Source organism: Oncorhynchus gorbuscha, linkage group LG06 (assembly GCF_021184085.1).
Source record: "Oncorhynchus gorbuscha isolate QuinsamMale2020 ecotype Even-year linkage group LG06, OgorEven_v1.0, whole genome shotgun sequence".
Classification (NCBI taxonomy): domain Eukaryota; kingdom Metazoa; phylum Chordata; class Actinopteri; order Salmoniformes; family Salmonidae; genus Oncorhynchus; species Oncorhynchus gorbuscha.
Window position 1 is genome coordinate 70980552 of NC_060178.1, and position 20183 is coordinate 71000734.

Sequence of the window (20183 nt, forward strand, 5' to 3'; positions counted from 1 at the left end):
TTTGTTTAAATCTTATTACTCTGCTTATATTTTCATTGCTACTGTTTATGTTTATCTGTCTGCATACATAGATACATAGCATATGTGTCTCCACATGCCTAAGCCACAGATCCTATCAGCTGTCTGTGAGATTATGATTATGAACCTTATGATTGTGATTTCCCCTGTGTTTCCCCAGCGGTGTTCTCATACTAGTCCAGTCTCTGGATGCCAGGTAGATAACACGGTCTCACCGTTACCCAGATTGGCAGAGCTGTTGTAACTCAGGAACTGATACCTTAATGTTCCGATTTCTTTTGGTATCACTTTTGTTCCCAGGGCTCACAAGATTGCCATCTCAATGGAAATAAATTAACGGATTTGCCTTAACACGCCTCAACTGGATCTGTAACTTTAAAAAAACAAAAAAACATTTGTTTTAGAATCATAAAATGGACATTGTATATTGACAGGACATTAAATGGCTGGTTCTATTTTTCCTTACACCGTAGGTAGATGCACTTTGACGTGAAGCAGGCAAATTAGCGCTGTATTACCATTTTCAACCTTTAATCCCACAGAATGTGCATTAACTCAAAGAGCGTTGAGGCCTTGACACCATCTTGTTTCTGGGCTAAAAGTACATTTGGCAAACTTTGTTGTCACGCCCTGACCTGTGTATTCTTTGTTTTTTATATATATTTTGTTTAGGTCAGGGTGTGATGAGGGTGGTATGTGTGTTTGTCTCATCTAGGGTTTTTGTACTGTCTAGGGGTTTTGTAGAATTATGGGGTTGTTTCCATCTAGGTGTTTATGTAGGTCTATGGTTGCCTAGATTGGTTCTCAATTAGAGGCAGGTGTTTATCGTTGTCTCTGATTGGGAACCATATTTAGGCAGCCATCTTCTTTGTGTATTTTGTGGGTTATTGTCTATGTTATGTTGCATGTTAGCACAGTGTTTATATAGCGGTCACATAGCGGTCACGTTCGTCTTAATCTTTTTGTTTAAGTGTTCTTCGTGTTCTTTATTTAATAAAGAAGAATGTATTCACACCAAGCTGCGCTTTGGTCCCCTCCATACAGCAGAAAAAAGCCCCCTTCCCAAAATAAAATGATATTGCGGAAGCCGTATTTTATTTGTTGACTTCCCTGAAGACCAGGCCTGGGGGGCAACCTGAGGCCGTCGGCCTATTTTAATAGCACCTGCGGACATAAGTAAGGGACAGTCCATTTTCCCTATGGAATCCTCATCAAACATACTTGAGCTGCCAAATGTGTCCCTTTATGTGTGGAATGCAATGGGAATTTTAATGTTTTTGTTTTTTGTAATTCATTTCTGTGTTCATGTGCTGTTCTATAAAATCAATTTCTGTGTTCATGCAAGTGGTTGACTGAACAAATCCTTCTCTTATCAGTAGCTGCAGTTTGGCAGTACATCCAGATATCTCAGATATCTCAGTTTCAAGGTTTCAGCTTAGAGAGAAGCCTCGTGAGGTGTTTGTCTGTCACATGTTATGAAATAGTATTGGTTGATCACATGAATGAAACAAAATGGTAATGATTAATGAATTATGCAAATATAACTTCTCTGTGTTTATTTATTTGTTTTATTTTTATCTCACCTTTATTTAACAAGGTAAGCTAGTTGAACAAGTTCTCATTTGCAACTGCGACCTGGCCAAGATAAAGTATAGCAGTTCGACACACAACAACACAGAGTTACACATGGAATGAACAGAAATAGGGTGCAGGCCAGGCAGCAGGCTATTAGCCAGCCTGCCAGCATAGTGGAGTCTGCCACTAGCATAGTCAGTGTAGTCAGCTCAGCTATCACCATTGAGACCGTGTCTGTGCCTCGACCTAGGTTGGGCAAAACTAAACATGGCGGTGTTCGCCTTAGCAATCTCACTAGGATAAAGACCACCTCCATTCCTGTCATTACTGAAAGAGATCATGATACCTCACATCTCAAAATAGGGCTACTTAATGTTAGATCCCTTACTTCAAAGGCAATTATAGTCAATGAACTAATCACTGATCATAATCTTGATGTGATTGGCCTGACTGAAACATGGCTTAAGCCTGATGAATTTACTGTGTTAAATGAGGCCTCACCTCCTGGCTACACTAGTGACCATATCCCCCGTGCAACCCGCAAAGGCGGAGGTGTTGCTAACATTTACGATAGCAAATTTCAATTTACAAAAAAAAAAATGACGTTTTTGTCTTTTGAGCTTCTAGTCATGAAATCTATGCAGCCTACTCAATCACTTTTTATAGCTACTGTTTACAGGCCTCCTGGGCCATATACAGCGTTTCTCGCTGAGTTCCCTGAATTCCTATCGGACCTTGTAGTCATTGCAGATAATATTCTAATCTTTGGTGACTTTAATATTCACATGGAAAAGTCCACAGACCCACTCCAAAAGGCTTTAGGAGCCATCATCGATTCAGTGGGTTTTGTCCAACATGTCTCTGGACCCACTCACTGTCACAGTCATACGCTGGACCTAGTTTTGTCCCATGGAATAAATGTTGTGGATCTTAATGTTTTTCCTCATAATCCTAGACTATCGGACCACCATTTTATTACGTTTGCAATTGTAACAAATAATCTGCTCAGACCCCAACCAAGGAACATCAAAAGTCGTGCTATAAATTCACAGACAACACAAAGATTCCTTGATGCCCTTCCAGACTCCCTCTGCCTACCCAAGGACGCCAGAGGACAAAAATCCGTTAACCACCTAACTGAGGATCTCAATTTAACCTTGCGCAATACCCTAGATGCAGTTGCACCCCTAAAAACTAAAAAAATGTCTCATAAGAAACTAGCTCCCTGGTACACAGAAAATACCCGAGCTCTGAAGCAAGCTTCCAGAAAATTGGAACGGAAATGGCGCCACACCAAACTGGAAGTCTTCCGACTAGCTTGGAAGGACGGTACCGTGCAGTACCGAAGAGCCCTTACTGCTGCTCGATCATCCTATTTTTCTAACTTAATTGAGGAAAATAAGAACAATCCGAAATTCCTTTTTGATACTGTGGCAAAGCTAACTAAAAAGCAGCATTCCCCAAGAGGGGATGACTTTCACTTTAGCAGTGATAAGTTCATGAACTTCTTTGAGGAAAAGATTATGATTATTAGAAAGCAGATTACGGACTCCTCTTTAAACCTGCGTATTCCTCCAAACCTCAGTTGTCCTGAGTCTGCACAACTCTGCCAGGACCTAGGATCAAGAGAGACGCTCAAGTGTTTTAGTACTATATCTCTTGACACAATGATGAAAATAATCATGGCCTCTAAACCTTCAAGCTGTATACTGGACCCTATTCCAACTAAACTACTGAAAGAGCTGCTTCCTGTGCTTGGCCCTCCTATGTTGAACATAATAAACGGCTCTCTATCCACTGGATGTGTACCAAACTCACTAAAAGTGGCAGTAATAAAGCCTCTCTTGAAAAAGCCAAACCTTGACCAAGAAAATATAAAAAACTATCGGCCTATATGGAATCTTCCATTCCTTTCAAAAATTACAGAGAAGGCTGTTGCGCAGCAACTCACTGCCTTCCTGAAGACAAACAATGTATACGAAATGCTTCAGTCTGGTTTTAGACCCCATCATAGCACTGAGACGGCACTTGTGAAGGTGGTAAATGACATTTTAATGGCATCGGACCGAGGCTCTGCATCTGTCCTCGTGCTCCTAGACTTTAGTGCTGCTTTTGATACCATCGATCACCACATTCTTTTGGAGAGATTGGAAACCCAAATTGGTCTACACGGACATGTTCTGGCCTGGTTTAGATCTTATCTGTCGGAAAGATATCAGTTTGTCTCTGTGAATGGTTTGTCCTCTGACAAATCAACTTTAAATTTCGGTGTTCCTCAAGGTTCTGTTTTAGGACCACTATTGTTTTCACTATATATTTTACCTCTTGGGGATGTTATTCGAAAACATAATGTAAACTTTCACTGCTATGCGGATGACACACAGCTGTACATTTCAATGAAACATGGTGAAGCCCCAAAATTGCCCTCACTAGAAGCATGTGTTTCAGACATAAGGAAGTGGATGGCTGCAAACTTTCTACTATTAAACTCGGACAAAACAGAGATGCTTGTTCTAGGTCCCAGGAAACAAAGAGATCTTCTGTTGAATCTGACAATTAATCTTAATGGTTGTACAGTCGTCTCAAATAAAACTGTGAAGGACCTCGGCGTTACTCTGGACCCTGATCTCTCTTTTGAAGAACATATCAAGACCATTTCGAGGACAGCTTTTTTCCATCTACGTAACATTGCAAAAATCAGAAAGTTTCTGTCCAAAAATTATGCAGAAAAATTAATCCATGCTTTTGTCACTTCTAGGTTAGACTACTGCAATGCTTTATTTTCCGGCTACCCGGATAAAGCACTAAATAAACTTCAGTTAGTGCTAAATAAGGCTGCTAGAATCCTGACTAGAACCAAAAAACTTGATCATATTACTCCAGTGCTAGCCTCTCTACACTGGCTTCCTGTCAAAGCAAGGGCTGATTTTAAGGTTTTACTGCTAACCTACAAAGCATTACATGGGCTTGCTCCTACCTATCACTCTGATTTGGTCCTGCCGTACATACCTACACGTACGCTACGGTCACAAGACGCAGGCCTCCTAATTGTCCCTAGAATTTCTAAGCAAACAGCTGGAGGCAGGGCTTTCTCCTATAGAGCTCCATTTTTATGGAACGGTCTGCCTACCCATGTCAGAGACGCAAACTCGGTCTCAACCTTTAAGTCTTTACTGAAGACTCATCTCTTCAGTGGGTCATATGATTGAGTGTAGTCTGGCCCAGGAGTGGGAAGGTGAACGGAAAGGCTCTGGAGCAACGAACCGCCCTTGCTGTCTCTGCCTGGCCGGTTCCCCTCTTTCCACTGGGATTCTCTGCCTCTACCCTGTTACGGGGGCTGAGTCACTGGCTTGCTGGGGCTCTCTCATGCTGTCCCTGGGAGGGGGTGCGTCACCTGGGTGGGTTGAGTCACTGTTGTGGTCAGCCTGTCTGGGTTGGCGCCCCCCCCTTGGGTTGTGCCGTGGCGGAGATCTTTGTGGGCTATACTCGGCCTTGTCTCAGGATGGTAAGTTGGTGGTTGAAGATATCCCTCTAGTGGTGTGGGGGCTGTGCTTTGGCAAAGTGGGTGGGGTTATATCCTCCCTGTTTGGCCCTGTCCGGGGGTGTCCTCGGATGGGGCCACAGTGTCTCCTGACCCCTCCTGTCTCAGCCTCCAGTATTTATGCTGCAGTAGTTTATGTGTCGGGGGGCTAGGGTCAGTTTGTTATATCTGGAGTACTTCTCCTGTCCTATTCGGTTGTCCTGTGTGAATCTAAGTGTGCGTTCTCTAATTCTCTCCTTCTCTCTTTCTTTCTCTCTCTCGGAGGACCTGAGCTCTAGGACCATGTCCCAGGACTACCTGACATGATGACTCCTTGGTGTCCCCAGTCCACCTGGCCATGCTGCTGCTCCAGTTTCAACTGTTCTGCCTTACTATTATTCAACCATGCTGGTCATTTATGAACATTTGAACATCTTGGCCACGTTCTGTTATAATCTCCACCCGGCACAGCCAGAAGAGGACTGGCCACCCCACATAGCCTGGTTCCTCTCTAGGTTTCTTCCTAGGTTTTGGCCTTTCTAGGGAGTTTTTCCTAGCCACCGTGCTTTTACACCTGCATTGTTTGCTGTTTGGGGTTTTAGGCTGGGTTTCTGTACAGCACTTTGAGATATCAGCTGATGTACGAAGGGCTATATAAATAAATTTGATTTGATTTGATTTGAACATCCAGTCAATAATACAGTAGAACAAAAAGAAAAAAAGGCCAAATATAGTGAGTGCAAATTAGGTCAAATAAGGGAGATAAGGCAATAAATAGACCATGGTGGTGAAGTAATTACAATAGGGCAATTAAACACTGGAATGGTAGATGTGCAAAAGATGGATGTGCAAGTAGAGATACTGTGGTGCAAAAGGAGCAAAATAAATAAATACAGTATGGGGATGAGGTAGATAGATGGGCTGTATAAAGACGGGCTATGAACAGGTGCAGTGATCTGTGAGATGCTCTGACAGCTGGTTCTTAAAGTTAGTGAGGGAGATGGGAATCTCCAGCTTCAGTGATTTTTGTAGTTTGTTCCAGTCAGTGGCTGCAGAGAACTGGAAGGAAAGGTGACCAAAGGAGGAGTTGGCTTTGGGGGTGACCAGTGAGATATACCTGCTGGAGTGTGTGCTACGAGTGGGTGCTGCTATGCTGACCAGCGAGCTGAGATAAGGCAGGGCTTTACATAGCAGAGACTTGTAGATAACCTGTAGCCAGCGGGTTTGGCAATGAGTATGAAGCGATGGCCAGCCAACGAGAGCGTACAGGTCGCAGTGGTGGGTAGTATATGGTGCTTCGGTGACAAAACGGATGGCACTGTGATACAGCCAAAGCAAGACAAGTGTTTGTGTAAGTTTATCGATAGCCTAGCATAGCATTATGTCCAGCTAGGAGCAGGAAGCTTGGTCACGAAACTCAGAAAAGCAATCAAATTAAATAGTTTACCTTTGAAGAACTTTGGATGTTTTCACTCACGAGACTCCCAGTTAGATAGCAAATGTTACGTTTGTTCCATAAAGATTATTTTTATAGCCAAAATACCTCAGTTTCTTGTCTACGTTTTGTTGAGAAACCCATCGGAAAATGCGGTCACGACAACGCTGAAAATTAGATCCATAATATCGACAAACATGGCAAACGTTTTTTTATAATCAATCCTCAAGGTGTTTTTCAAATATCTATTCGATAATATAGCAACCGGGACAATTGGCTTTTCAGTAGGAGCGAGAGGAACAATGGCCACCTTTGTCTATTACGCACAAATCACTCTGAGAACCACCACCTGACCACTGACGCAATGTTGTCGTTCACGCTCATTTTTCTAAATCAAAGCCTGAAACTATGTCTTGTGGCTGTAGACATATTATGTGGTGATTGACAGAGTCGAAAGCCTTGGCCAGCTCGATGAATACAGCTGCACAGTAATGTCTCTTATCGATGGCGGTTATGATATCGTTAACCTCTTAAGCCCACCCGACACGCAGGCGCCCCATCTAGCCATCTGGAAATGCAAATGCACTACACTAAATGTTAATAGCACTCGTTAAAACTCAAACGTTCATTGAAACACACATGCAGGGTACTGAATTAAAGCTACACTCGTTGTGAATCCAGCCAACAAGTCAGATTTTGTAAATGCTTTTCGGCGAAAGCATGAGAAGCTATTATCTGATAGCATGCAACACCCCAAAATACCTGAAGGGGACGTAACAAAATAATTAGCATAGCCGGCGCTACACAAAACACAGAAATAAAATATAAAACATTCATTACCTTTGATGAGCTTCTTTGTTGGCACTCCTAGATGTACCATAAACATCACTATTGGGTCTTTTTTTCGATTAAATCGGTCCATATATACCCTAAATATCGATCTATGAAAAGTGTGTGATCCAGGAAAAAACATTGTTTTAAAACGCAACGTAATTTTTTTAAATTAAAAAAAGTCTACGATAAACTTTCACAAAACACTTTGAAATACTTTTGTAATCCAACTTTAGGTATTAGTAAACGTTAATAATCTATCAAATTGATCACGGGGCGATGTGTATTCAATAGCTCCACGTCTTCAAATCATGGTCGGAAATTTCTCTTCCAAAACATCCTGTCGGAGACCGGAAGGAATGGGCTCTCTCTTACTCGTTTGACCAAGAAACAAAGCCCAGGCAATTGACAAGACTGGCGACATCATGTGGAAGCTGTAGGACTTGCCCCATGTAATTTGCTTTCCCATAGACAATACATGCAAGTGGCGCATTGATATTTTTTCCAGTTTTCGGTGATCAGTTTTTCTTGCGCTTTTCGATGAAACACACGTTCTGTTATAGTCACAGCCGTGATTTAACCAGTTTTAGAAACGTCAGAGTGTTTTCTATCCACACATACTAATCATATGCATATACTATTTTCCTGGCATGACTAGCAGGAGGCTGAAATGTTGCGCGATTTTTAACAGAATGTTCAAAAAAGTAAGGGGTAAGCTTAAGAGGTTTTAAGGACCTTGAGCGTGGCTGAGGTGCACCCACGACCAGCTGGGAAACCAGATTGCATAGCGGAGAAGGTACGATGTGATTCAAAATGGTCAGTAATCTATTTGTTAACTTGGCTTTCGAAGACCTTAGAGATGCAGGGTAGAATAGATATTGGTCTGTAGCAGTTTGGATCTAGAGTGTCTCCCCCTTTGAAGAGGGGGATGACCATGGCATTTTTCCAATCTTTGGGAACCTCAGACGATAAGAAAGAGAGGTTGAACAGGCTAGTAATAGGGGTTGCCACAATTTTGGCAGATAATTTTAGAAAGAGAGGGTCCAGATTGTCTAGCCCGGATGATTTGTAGGGGTCCAGATTTTGCAGCTCTTACAGAACATTGGCTATCTGGATATGGGTGAAGGAGAAATGGTGGGGGCTTGGGAAGGTTGATGTGGAGGGTGCTGGGCAGTTGACCGGGGTAGGGGTAGCCAGGTGGAAAGCATGGCCAGCCGTAGAGAAATGCTTATTGAAATTCTCAATTATAGTGGATTTGTCGGTTGTAACAGTATTTCCTAGCCTCAGAGCAGTGGGAAGCAGGGAGGAGGTGTTCTTATTCTCCATGGACTTTACAGTGTCCCAGAACTTTTTTAGTTTTTACTGCAGGATGCAAATTTCTGTTTAAAAAAGCTAGCCTTAGCTTTCCTAACTGCCTGTGTATATTGGTTCCTAACTTTCCTGAAAAGTTGCATATCACGGGGGCTATTCGATGCTAATGCCGAACGCCACAGGATATTTTTTTGCTGGTCAAGGGCAGACAGGTCTGGAGTGAAACCAAGGTCTATATCTTTTCCTGGTTCTACATTTTTTAAAATGGGGCATGCCTATTTAAGATGGTGAGGAAGGCACTTTTAAAGAATAACCAGACATCCTCTACTGTCGGGATTAGGTCAATGTCATTCCAGGATACCCCGGCAAGGTCGAATAGAAAGGCTTGCTCGCAGAAGTGTTTTAGGGAGCATTTGACAGTGATGAATGGTGGTCGTTTGTTCGCAGACCCATTACGGATGCAGGCAATGAGGCAGTGATCGCTGAGATCTTGGTTGAAAACCGCAGAGGTGTATTTGGAGGGTGAGTTAGTTGGGATGATATCTATGAGGGTGCCCGTGTTTACAGATTTGGGGTTATATCTGGTAGGTTCATTGATAAGTTGTGTGAGATTGAGGGCATCAAGCTTAGACTGTAGGATGGCCGGGGTGTTAAGCATGTCCCAGTTTAGGTCACCTAGCAGCACGAGCTCAGACGATAGATGGGGGGCAATCAAATCACATGTGGTGTCGGGCACAGCTGGGGGCAGAGGATGGTTGTTATTGTAATTTAGTTATTCCAATATGTTTTCATTAATTTAATTCCCTTAATCTATTTTATGAGAATTTGTAAGATTCTTGTTTGCATAAAATAGACGGAGACCAGTCTTATCAATAATAGGTAACAGAATTTATTCTCGGAGCGCGATGCCACGCTACCACGAGCAACAGTATATATACAATAACATGACGTCATTTCATTGCTTCTAGAATGAATCCCCTGCCGACCTAGAATTAAGTGAGTTTAAAAGTTAATTCCAACTCACTAACACATTCACAGGTCACACAACATAACTGAATTAACTCTTGACCCCTCACCATTATCGATCACCACTTAGCTGACCATTCCTATTAACAGAACCTAGGAATGCACTCACTGCCTTATCTAAAACACACCAGAGCTAAGTTTAGTCGGTTAACGACTCTATCTGCTTACATAATTTTCAACCCATTCCTCCCTGCCTAGTTGGAATGGTGTTCATTAACTTTAATTACTCCTTGTCCATGTCACATAATCCCTTCTTATGAACTCATATTGTTAAACAGATAATAAAACAGAGTATAAGTTCACTTAGTTGCAGTTCTATTTAAATTTGGATATTGTTTAGTCATTTATTCATAATATTCCTAACGGTGGTCTATAGCAAGCAGCAACGGTGAGAGACTTGTTTTCCTCGAAAGGTTAATTTTTAGAAGTAGAAGCTCAAATTGTTTCACACGGCTAGGACATCCGGATTGGTGGAGTGTGCTAGGGCAGAGAATAAAACAAACTCAGGGAGGAGGCTTCTAATGTTTTAATATGCATGAAACAAAGGCTTTTACGGTTGCAGAAGTCAACAAATTATAAATCTTTTTTTTAACCTTTATTTTACTAGGAAAGTCAGTTAACCGGTTAAGACTCTAGGGGCAGTATTTCATTTTTGGATAAAAAGACGTGCCCGTTTTTAGCGCAATATTTTGTCACGAAAAGATGCTCGACTATGCTTGGAATTTATAGTTTTGGAAAGAAGACACTCTGACGATTCCAGAACTGCAAAGATTTTCACTGTGAGTGCCTTAGAACAAAACCTACAGGCAAAACCAAGATGTTTGAGCGACCAGGAAATCAACAGGATTTCTGATGGCACGTTTTCCATGATCGCCTTATATGGCTGTGAATGCGACAGGAATGAACGGACACTTCCTATCGTTTCCCCAAGGTGTCTGCAGCATTGTGACGTATTTGTAGGCATATCATTGGAAGATTGACCATAAGAGACTACATTTACCAGGGTCCCGCACGGTGTCTGTGTGGAAATTGGTGCGCAAAAGTCAGGTACCAGTATTTTTCCATCCGAATCTGAGAACAATGCAGGCTTCCAGGAATGGCATTTCAATGAAGAGATATATGACAAAACACCTTGAGGATGGATTCAAACAACGTTTTCCATGTTTCAGTCGATATTATGGAGTTAATTCGGAAAAAGTTTGACGTGTAGGTGACTGAATTTTCGGTTAGTTTCGGTAGCCAAATGCATAGTAACAAAAGGAACGTTGTGTCCTACACAAGCATCTTTCAGGAAAAACTGGACATCTGCTATGTAACTGAGAGTCTCCTCATTGAAACATCTGAAGTTCTTCAAAGGTAAATTATTTTATTTGATCCCTTTGCTGGTTTTTGTGAATATGTTGCGTGCTAAATGCTAACGCTAAATGCTAAGCTAGCTATCACCACTCTTACACAAATTATTGATTTTCTCTGGTTCTAAAGCATATTTTGAAAATCTGAGACGACAGGATTGTTAAGAAAAGGATAAGTATATTTATTTCATTTCATTTGCGATTTTTAGAAATCGCTAACGTTGCGTTATGGTAATGAGCTTGAGGCTATGATTACGCTACCGAATACGGTGTGGGTAGGACTAACAGGTTAAGAACAAATTCTTATTTTCAATGACTGCCTAGGAACAGTGGATTAACTGCCTGTTCACGGAGAACGACAGATTTGTACCTTGTCAGCTCGGGGATTCGAACTTGCAAACTTTTGGTTACTAGTCCAATGCTCTAACCACTAGGCTACCCTGCCGCCCCAAATGAGAGAGCCTGGGATTGGGAGTGGAGGTAGACACTGCAGGGCCTGGATTCACCTCCACATCGCCAGAGGAGGAGTAGGATAAGGGTACGGCTAAAGGAACTGGATGCCTAGTACGTTCAGAACAGAGAGTAAAAGTAGCAGATTTCTGGGCACGGTAGAATATATTCAAGGCATAATGTACAGACGAAGGTATAGTAGGATGTGAATACAGTAGGGGTAAACCTGTGCATATAGTGATAATGAAAGAGATATTGTCTCTAGAAATAGCATTTAACCTCTTGGAACACTAGGGGCAGTATTTCATTTTTGAATAAAAAAAAACGTTCCCGTTTTAAACAAGATATTTTGTCACGAAAAGATGCTCGACTATGCATAATTGACAGCTTTGGAAAGAAAACACTCTGACGTTTCCAAAACTGCAAATATATTATCTGTGAGTGCCACAGAACTGATGCTACAGGCGAAACCAAGATGAAACTTCAAACAGGAAATGAGCAAAATTTTTGAGGCGCTGTTTTCCATTGTCTCCTTATATGGCTGTGAATGCGCCCCGAATGAGCCTACACGTTCTGCCGTTTCCCCAAGGTGTCTGCAGCATTGTGACGTGTTTTTAGGCATATCATTGGAAGATTGGCCATAAGAGACTACATTTACCAGGTGTCCGCCCGGTGTCCTTTGTCCAAATTGGTGCGTAATCGTCAGCTGCACGCATTCATCCATATAATTCAGAGGAGAGAGGAGACTTCCACGAACGATATATCATCGAAGAGATATGTGAAAAACACCTTGAGGATTGATTCTAAACAACGTTTACCATGTTTCAGTCGATATTATGGAGTTAATTTGGAAAAAAGTTCGGCGTTTTGATGACTGAATTTGCGTTTTATTTGGTAGCCAAACGTGACGAACAAAACGGAGCGATTTGTCCTACACAAAGAATCTTTCAGGAAAAACTGAACATTTGCTATCTAACTGAGAGTCTCCTCATTGAAAACATCTGAAGTTCTTCAAAGGTAAATTATTTTATTTGAATGATTTTCTTGTTTTTGTGAAAATGTTGCCAGCTGAATGCTAACGCTAAATGCTACGCTAGCTATCAATACTGTTACACAAATGTGTAACGGCGTTCATTTGTTGAAGGAGAGTCGGACCAAAATGCAGCGTGGTGGTTACTCATGTTCTTTAATGACGAATAGCGAATACATGAAATAACTATACAAATACAAAACAACAAACGGAACGCATTCACCGAACCCATCTTAATTCAAAGAAAAAAAATCTAATTCAAAGCATAGGTATATATTTGACTGGTGCACAAAATGAACCGTGCATCAACATCACTGTTGACAACAAAATCATCAAAACATTTTCACACAAATGATCATTTTCACACAAAAACAAAAACATAATAATGAATATTTACTGCAAATCAGTGTGACTTCTGCTGTTGCCTTTCAGAGACCAGTTCAGAAATGCGCGGCTTCACCTTAGCAAGTGCCACTCTCATGTCATTTTCGCAACAAAGTCTGTTCCTTTTCTTCGTTTTTATGTCCAGCATTCTCGAAAAGGATTGCTCGCAAAGATATGTTGTAACAAATGGTATGAAAATCTCCAGAGCTTTCTTAGCAATAACAGTGTACATTACCATTTGTTGACACCAAAATGTTGAAAGCGTTGTTTTTCTGAAGAGTTGCTGTTGAACCTGGCTCTGCTGAATTTCAATGATTTCATCGAGGTATTCATCATTGACATCTGTTGTCTCAACACTAAACGTGAACGGCTGTCTCACCCATGCTGTATATAACTCTCTTGTAGGGAAGTATCCGTCGAGAGACTTTGCAAGCTCATCTAAATGTGTGGCAATTGCTTGTTTCAGTTCCGCGGGTACAGAAATGTCTCCGATTCCAGATACATCTTCATCTTACTTACGCAGTCGTCCAGCAGGGGAAAGTTTGCGAAGTTATTGTTCTCTGTTCGTCGTTTCCATAACGGTAGCTTTTTTTGAAAAGCCTTCAGATTTTCCTCCGCTTCGATGATGTACCTCGAATTCAGAGCCCATTTCTTTACAAAGCTCACTGAAGATGCGATGCCGCAGAGCACTAGTTCGCACATAGTTCACGCATTCCACTACAATTTTTAATACTTCTGCCAGTTTTGGAGGCAAGGTTTTTGTTGCCAACGCATGCCTGTGCAGAATACAATGCGTAACAATGATGTGTGGTGCATCGGCTTTCACTAGCGCACCAAAACCAGACTTTCTTCCCAGCATGACTGGAGCTCCGTCCGAACAAACTGCAGAAAACATATCCCACGAAAGATTGTTGTCTTTGAAGAAGTCATCCACAAGTTTCTTCACATCGGCTGCCTTAGTTGTTGTTGTAAGAGGCTTACAAAATAAAAATTCTTCCTTTATCACGTCGTCTTTCACATAGTGCACGAATACAGCAAGCTGGCTTAGATTGGAAACGTCTGTGGTCTCGTCGAGTTGAAGGCTGAATTTTGCCGGGCTTGAAATCAGATCTGCAACTACTTGAGCCAAGATGTCTTTGCTCATGTCCTCTATTCTGCCGCTGATGGTGTCATTTGAAAGAGGAATTTGGGATAACTTAACTTCAGCCTCTTTTCCCAGCATGATATTTGCCATCTTCAACACAGCTGGTTTTATGAGTGTTTCACTAATGGTGTGTTTTGCCCTGCTTTGCGATCAGGTAAGCGACTTCGTGCGATGCTGTGAGGATTGATTTGTTGATGGGTACAAAGCTGAGAACAGGCAGAGTAGCCTTTTCATCGAATCTGGCTCTCTTCACCTTGAATTCAGCGAGCGTTGTGTTCTTGTATTTTCCATCTCCATGCAGTTTTGTCGGTGCTAGACTAGAATTGCTCAACTTGGCATTGCATATCATGCAGTTAGGACACTGACTCCCATCACGTTCTGTTATACATGTAAATCCATATTGTACATATTCGTCCGACCACTTTCATTTTTTGCTCGACATAGTACATTTACATTACATTTAAGTCATTTAGCAGACGCTCTTATCCAGAGCGACTTACAAATTGGTGCATTCACCTTATGACATCCAGTGGGACAGTCACTTAACAATAGTGCATCTAAAACTTAGGGGGGGGTGGGGTGAGAGGGATTACTTAACCTATCCTAGGTATTCCTTAAAGAGGTGGGGTTTCAGGTGTCTCCGGAAGGTGGTGATTGACTCCGCTGTCCTGGCGTCGTGAGGGAGTTTGTTCCACCATTGGGGGGGCCAGGGCAGCGAACAGTTTTGACTGGGCTGAGCGGGAGCTGTACTTCCTCAGTGGTAGGGAGGCGAGCAGGCCAGAGGTGGATGAACGCAGTGCCCTTGTTTGGGTGTAGGGCCTGATCAGAGCCTGGAGGTACTGAGGTGCCGTTCCCCTCACAGCTCCGTAGGCAAGCACCATGGTCTTGTAGCGGATGCGAGCTTCAACTGGAAGCCAGTGGAGAGAACGGAGGAGCGGGGTGACGTGAGAGAACTTGGGAAGGTTGAACACCAGACGGGCTGCGGCGTTCTGGATGAGTTGAAGGGATTAAAATATTAAGAAAGAAATCACAAGACGTACCATCACGACAGTCACAAGTCGACTACTGAGCGCACCAAATTCCCTGCAGCACAGATAGGCCAAGCGATGTAGCATGATCACCTGCAGCCAATGATGGCCAAGTGGGCGTGTCATCACGAATCATATGAATCGGATGTGGGTCTTGACCTCCGCTGAACCCCTGAGACTGACTCACCAAACCCCTGGGGTTCGACCCAGGTTAAGAACCACTGCCTTAGAGGGATGACGCGACGGAGGGAAGTCTGTTGTGGCCCCCACGTGCAGTTACATCAGCGGACGGATTAGCAGGGCTCCGTGTGGTAAACCAGGCCAATTGGCAAAATATGTATAGTGGTGGAAGAAACATGTCCGAAGGGCCTCTTAAGCCAGCAGTCCAATGTGCTTTAGATAGCTAACAGGCCGCAGATTAGCGGCTGTGCGTTTAGGGGTCGTTAGCTGCTATAATTCCAGTTGAAAAAATAATAATAATAATCATAATAAAAAATAATCATAAAAAATAAATAAATAAATAGGTTCAGAGCTTGCGATAGGAATCCGGAGATATCGAGAAGAATAAGTCCGACTAGCTCTGGTTTGAGTCGCGCTGTACAGACTGGCGAGAGTTGTCCGGGATAAAGGTAGCTGATGACCGCTAGCAAAGGATAGCTGACTGCTAGCTAGTGGCTTCGGAATGTATTCGATGGGCCTCGTAAGCCAACAGTCCGTTGTGCTCTAGACAGCTAGCATTCAGGGGACGTTAGCTGCGAAGATCAGAAGGTGAGAATGTTCAGAGCTTGCGATAGGAATCTGGGGATATGGAGAGAAAAATAGGTCCTGTATGCTTTGGTTGAATCGTGTTGTACAAACTGGCGAGAGCTTTCCGAGCTAGAGGTTAGCTGATGACCGTTAGCTGGCTAGTTATCTGGCTAGTTTATGTTGGAGAGGTTCCAGTAATAGAGGCAAAGAAAAATATGTTAGAGAAAAAGCAGTTCCATAACACATTGGGTGAGGCGGGTTGCAGGAGAGTATTTTGAAGTAAGGGCTTAGAAAAATATAAAAAGATATGCGAAGAAAAATATCAAAAAATATATATATACATGGGACACAACAAGATGAAGGACAAATACGTCTGACTGCTACGTCATCTTGGATCATGTATAGCTGTATATTAGACAACTGCTGGGTCTGCCCAGGGAGAGCTCCTGATTGATGTGTCCTATGGTGTATTGATTTGGTTGGATTGCCATTGCCCTGACAATTAACAATTATTAATTTAAGATGTAAGAATTTCCACAACAGATCCTTAATGAAAAACTGCTCCAGAGACCTCAGGACCTCAGAGTGGGACGGAGGTTCACCTTCCAACAGGACAACAACTCTAAGCACACAGTCAAGATAACGCAGGAGTGGCTACAAGACAAGTCTCTAACTAAATGTCCTTGAGTGGCCCAGCCAGAGCCACATCGATGGAACAGTAGTGGAGAGGGTAGCAAGTTTTAAGTTCCTCGGCATGCACATCACAGACAAACTGAATTGGTCCACTCACACTGACAGCGTCGTGAAGAAGGCGCAGCAGCGCCTCTTCAACCTCAGGAGGCTGAAGAAATTCGGCTTGTCACCAAAAGCACTCACAAACTTCTACAGATGCACAATCGAGAGCATCCTGGCGGGCTGTATCACCGCCTGGTACGGCAACTGCTCCGCCCTCAACCGTAAGGCTGTCCAGAGGGTAGTGAGGTCTGCACAACGCATCACCGGGGGCAAACTACCTGCCCTCCAGGACACCTACACCACCCGATGTTACAGGAAGGCCATAAAGATCATCATTGACATCAACCACCTGAACCACTGCCTGTTCACCCCGCTATCATCCAGAAGGCGAGGTCAGTACAGGTGCATCAAAGCTGGTACAGAGAGACTGAAAAACAGCTTCTATCAAGGCCATCAGACTGTTAAACAGCGACCACTAACATTGAGTGGCTGCTGCCAACACACTGTCATTGACACTGACCCAACTCCAGCCACTTTAATAATGGGAATTGATGGGAAATGATGTAAATATATCACTAGCCACTTTAAACGATGCTACCTTATATAATGTTACTTACCCTACATTATTCATCTCATATGCATACGTATATACTGTACTCTACATCACCGACTGCATCCTTATGTAATACATGTATCACTAGCCACTTTAACTATGCCACTTTGTTTACTTTGTCTACATACTCATCTCATATGTATATACTGTACTCGATACCATCTACTGTATGCTGCTCTGTACCATCACTCATTCATATATCCTTATGTACATATTCTTTATCCCCTTACACTGTGTATAAGACAGTAGTTTTGGAATTGTTAGTTAGATTACTTGTTGGTTATCACTGCATTGTCGGAACTAGAAGCACAAGCATTTCGCTACACTCGCATTAACATCTGCTAACCATGTGTATGTGACAAATAAAATTTAAAATTTGATTTTTGACTTGAACCCGATTGAACATCTCTGGAGAGACCTGAAAATAGCTGTGCAGCAACGCTCCCCATCCAACCTGACAGAGCTTGAGAGGATCTGCAGAGAAGAATGGGAGAAACTCCCCAAATATAGGTGTGCCAAGCTTGTAGCATCATACCCAGGAAGACTCAAGGCTGTAATCGCTGCCAAAGGTGCTTTAACAAAGTACTAATTAATGGGTCTGAATACTTATGTAAACGTTATGTAAACGTTATATTTCAGTTTATTTTTAATACATTTGCAAACATTTCTGCTTGGTCATTATGGGGTATTGTGTGTAGATTCATGGGGGGAAATGATTTAATACATTTTAGAATAAGGCTGTAACGTATCAAAATGTGGAACAAATCAAGGGGGCTGAATACTTTCCGAAGGCACTGTAGGCCTATATCTTTTCTTGCATTGTTTTCCTCCAGTAAAACTATGAAGGAGTGTATGATCAAGTAGTATGTTGCTAAAATACAAAAGTGGGCCTCAATATTCAGAATATTCAGTACAGAATAAAGAGGAATTATTTGTCATTAGAATTCAAAATCAGGTTAGAAATAAAATAATTAATGAAGTAACAATAACACTGCTATAAAATAATTGGTTTCATTGACAAAATTACAATTATGAATGATATAAGAAAAATTAAGAAACAGTAACTGAAGAGTGCCACAAGGGCTCTACAAGAGGGTAGGGCAGGGCAGGGCAGAGTTTTGCCTAACAGGCCAAATGAATACACAGGCCATGGTCATGATAAGGCTGGGGCAGCCTCAAATGATACAACACAAGCTAATACATCTGTGAAGCCATTGGCATTGTTTTACAGAGCAAATAGAAGAATGAGGGAGTGCTTGGGCTCGCAACAAAGATAAAAGTTTGTCTGGCTCATCTTGCTAAGTCTTGCCTTAAATGTGTATAGCATGCCTCAAACATAAATTGTCCGCTAGAGTGAAATTGGCTACTCTATGTGAAGGAGACAGAGCACACCCAGTTTCAGACTGTTTTTCTTTATAAACTATTGAAACAAATTTTACACACATACTAATAGATGTAAAGACAAGATTACATTGAAAATAGTCTGATGGGTGAGAATATTATCAATTGTCAAATTGTGAATAAAGAGACAGATGAACAGCATGTGTAATTTGCACTAATGTGTCTGGGGAATGGAGTACATGCTTTGTTACCAAAATGTGACTTTTTCAAGTCATCATATAGAGTGGCATTCAATTTCTGTAGACTATCGAAAATCAAATATTCTTTCGTTGGTAACATTTACATTTACATTTAAGTCAAATGAGCACAGGGGCCCTTATCCAGAATATCTCCTTTTTTTATTATGTGGTTCCACACCTGCTCATCCAGTGGAACAGCCACAACAGTAATATTCATCTACATAAAATATGTGGGTTGAGAAGGATTACTTTAAGTTTATCCTGTTTCCTAAATGAATAAATGGGGTTTCAATGTCCATTTGGTGATTGACTCCGCTGTCCTGGCAGGTGAGGGAGTTTGTTCCCAAAAGCGAGCCAGACAGAAACAGAGTTTTTAATGTCCAAACAGGAACATAAATCCTCAGTGGTTAGGGAGGTCCAGCAGGCCAAAGGTGGATGAACGCAGTGCCCTTATTTGGGTGTAGGGCCTGATCAGAGCCTGGAGGTACAGACTGCAGTTCCCTCACAGCTCCGTAGGCAAGACACCTGCTAACGCAGAATCTGAAGACGAGCCAAATGAGCACAGGGAACAAAGGCCCAAACAAGAATCCGAATATCAGAAGCAGAAACAGAGGTGAAATTCCACACCTAATCAGAGGGCAAAACTCACAACAGTATATTCTTACTATAAAATATGTGTGTTGAGAATGAGGAACACTGGAATAGGATGTTTCGAGAGTTTGGATAAATGAATAAAAGAATAGCCAATGCCATTTGGGGTATGGCAAGAGAAAGCACAGGGACAAGACATGACTATTAATAGATCTTTTGAAAAAATAAAGGGAAAACTAAAATAACACATCCTAGATCTGAATGAATGAAATATTCTTATGAAATACTTTTTTCTTGCAATAGTTGAATGTGCTGACAACAAAATCACGCAAAAATGATCAATGGAAATCAAATTTATCAACCCATGGAGGTTTGGATGTGGAGTCACACTCAAAAATAAAGTGGAAAACCACACCACATGCTGATCCAACTTTGATGTAATGTCCTTAAAACAAGTCAAAATGAGGCTCAGTAGTGTGTGTGGCCTCCACGTTCCTGTATGATCTCCCTACAACAACTGGGCATGCTCCTGATGAGGCGGATGGTCTCCTGAGGGATCTCCTCCCAGACCTGGACTAAAGCATCCGCCAACTCCTGGACAGTCTGTGGTGCAACGTGGCGTTGGTGGATGGAGCGAGACATGTCCCAGATGTGCTCAATTGAATTCAGGTCTGGGGAATGGGCGGGCCAGTCCATAGCATCAATGCCTTCCTCTTGCAGGAACTGCTGACACACTCCAGCCACATGAGGTCTAGCATTGTCTTGCATTAGGAGGAACCCAGGTTCACCCACAACAGCATATGGTCTCACAAG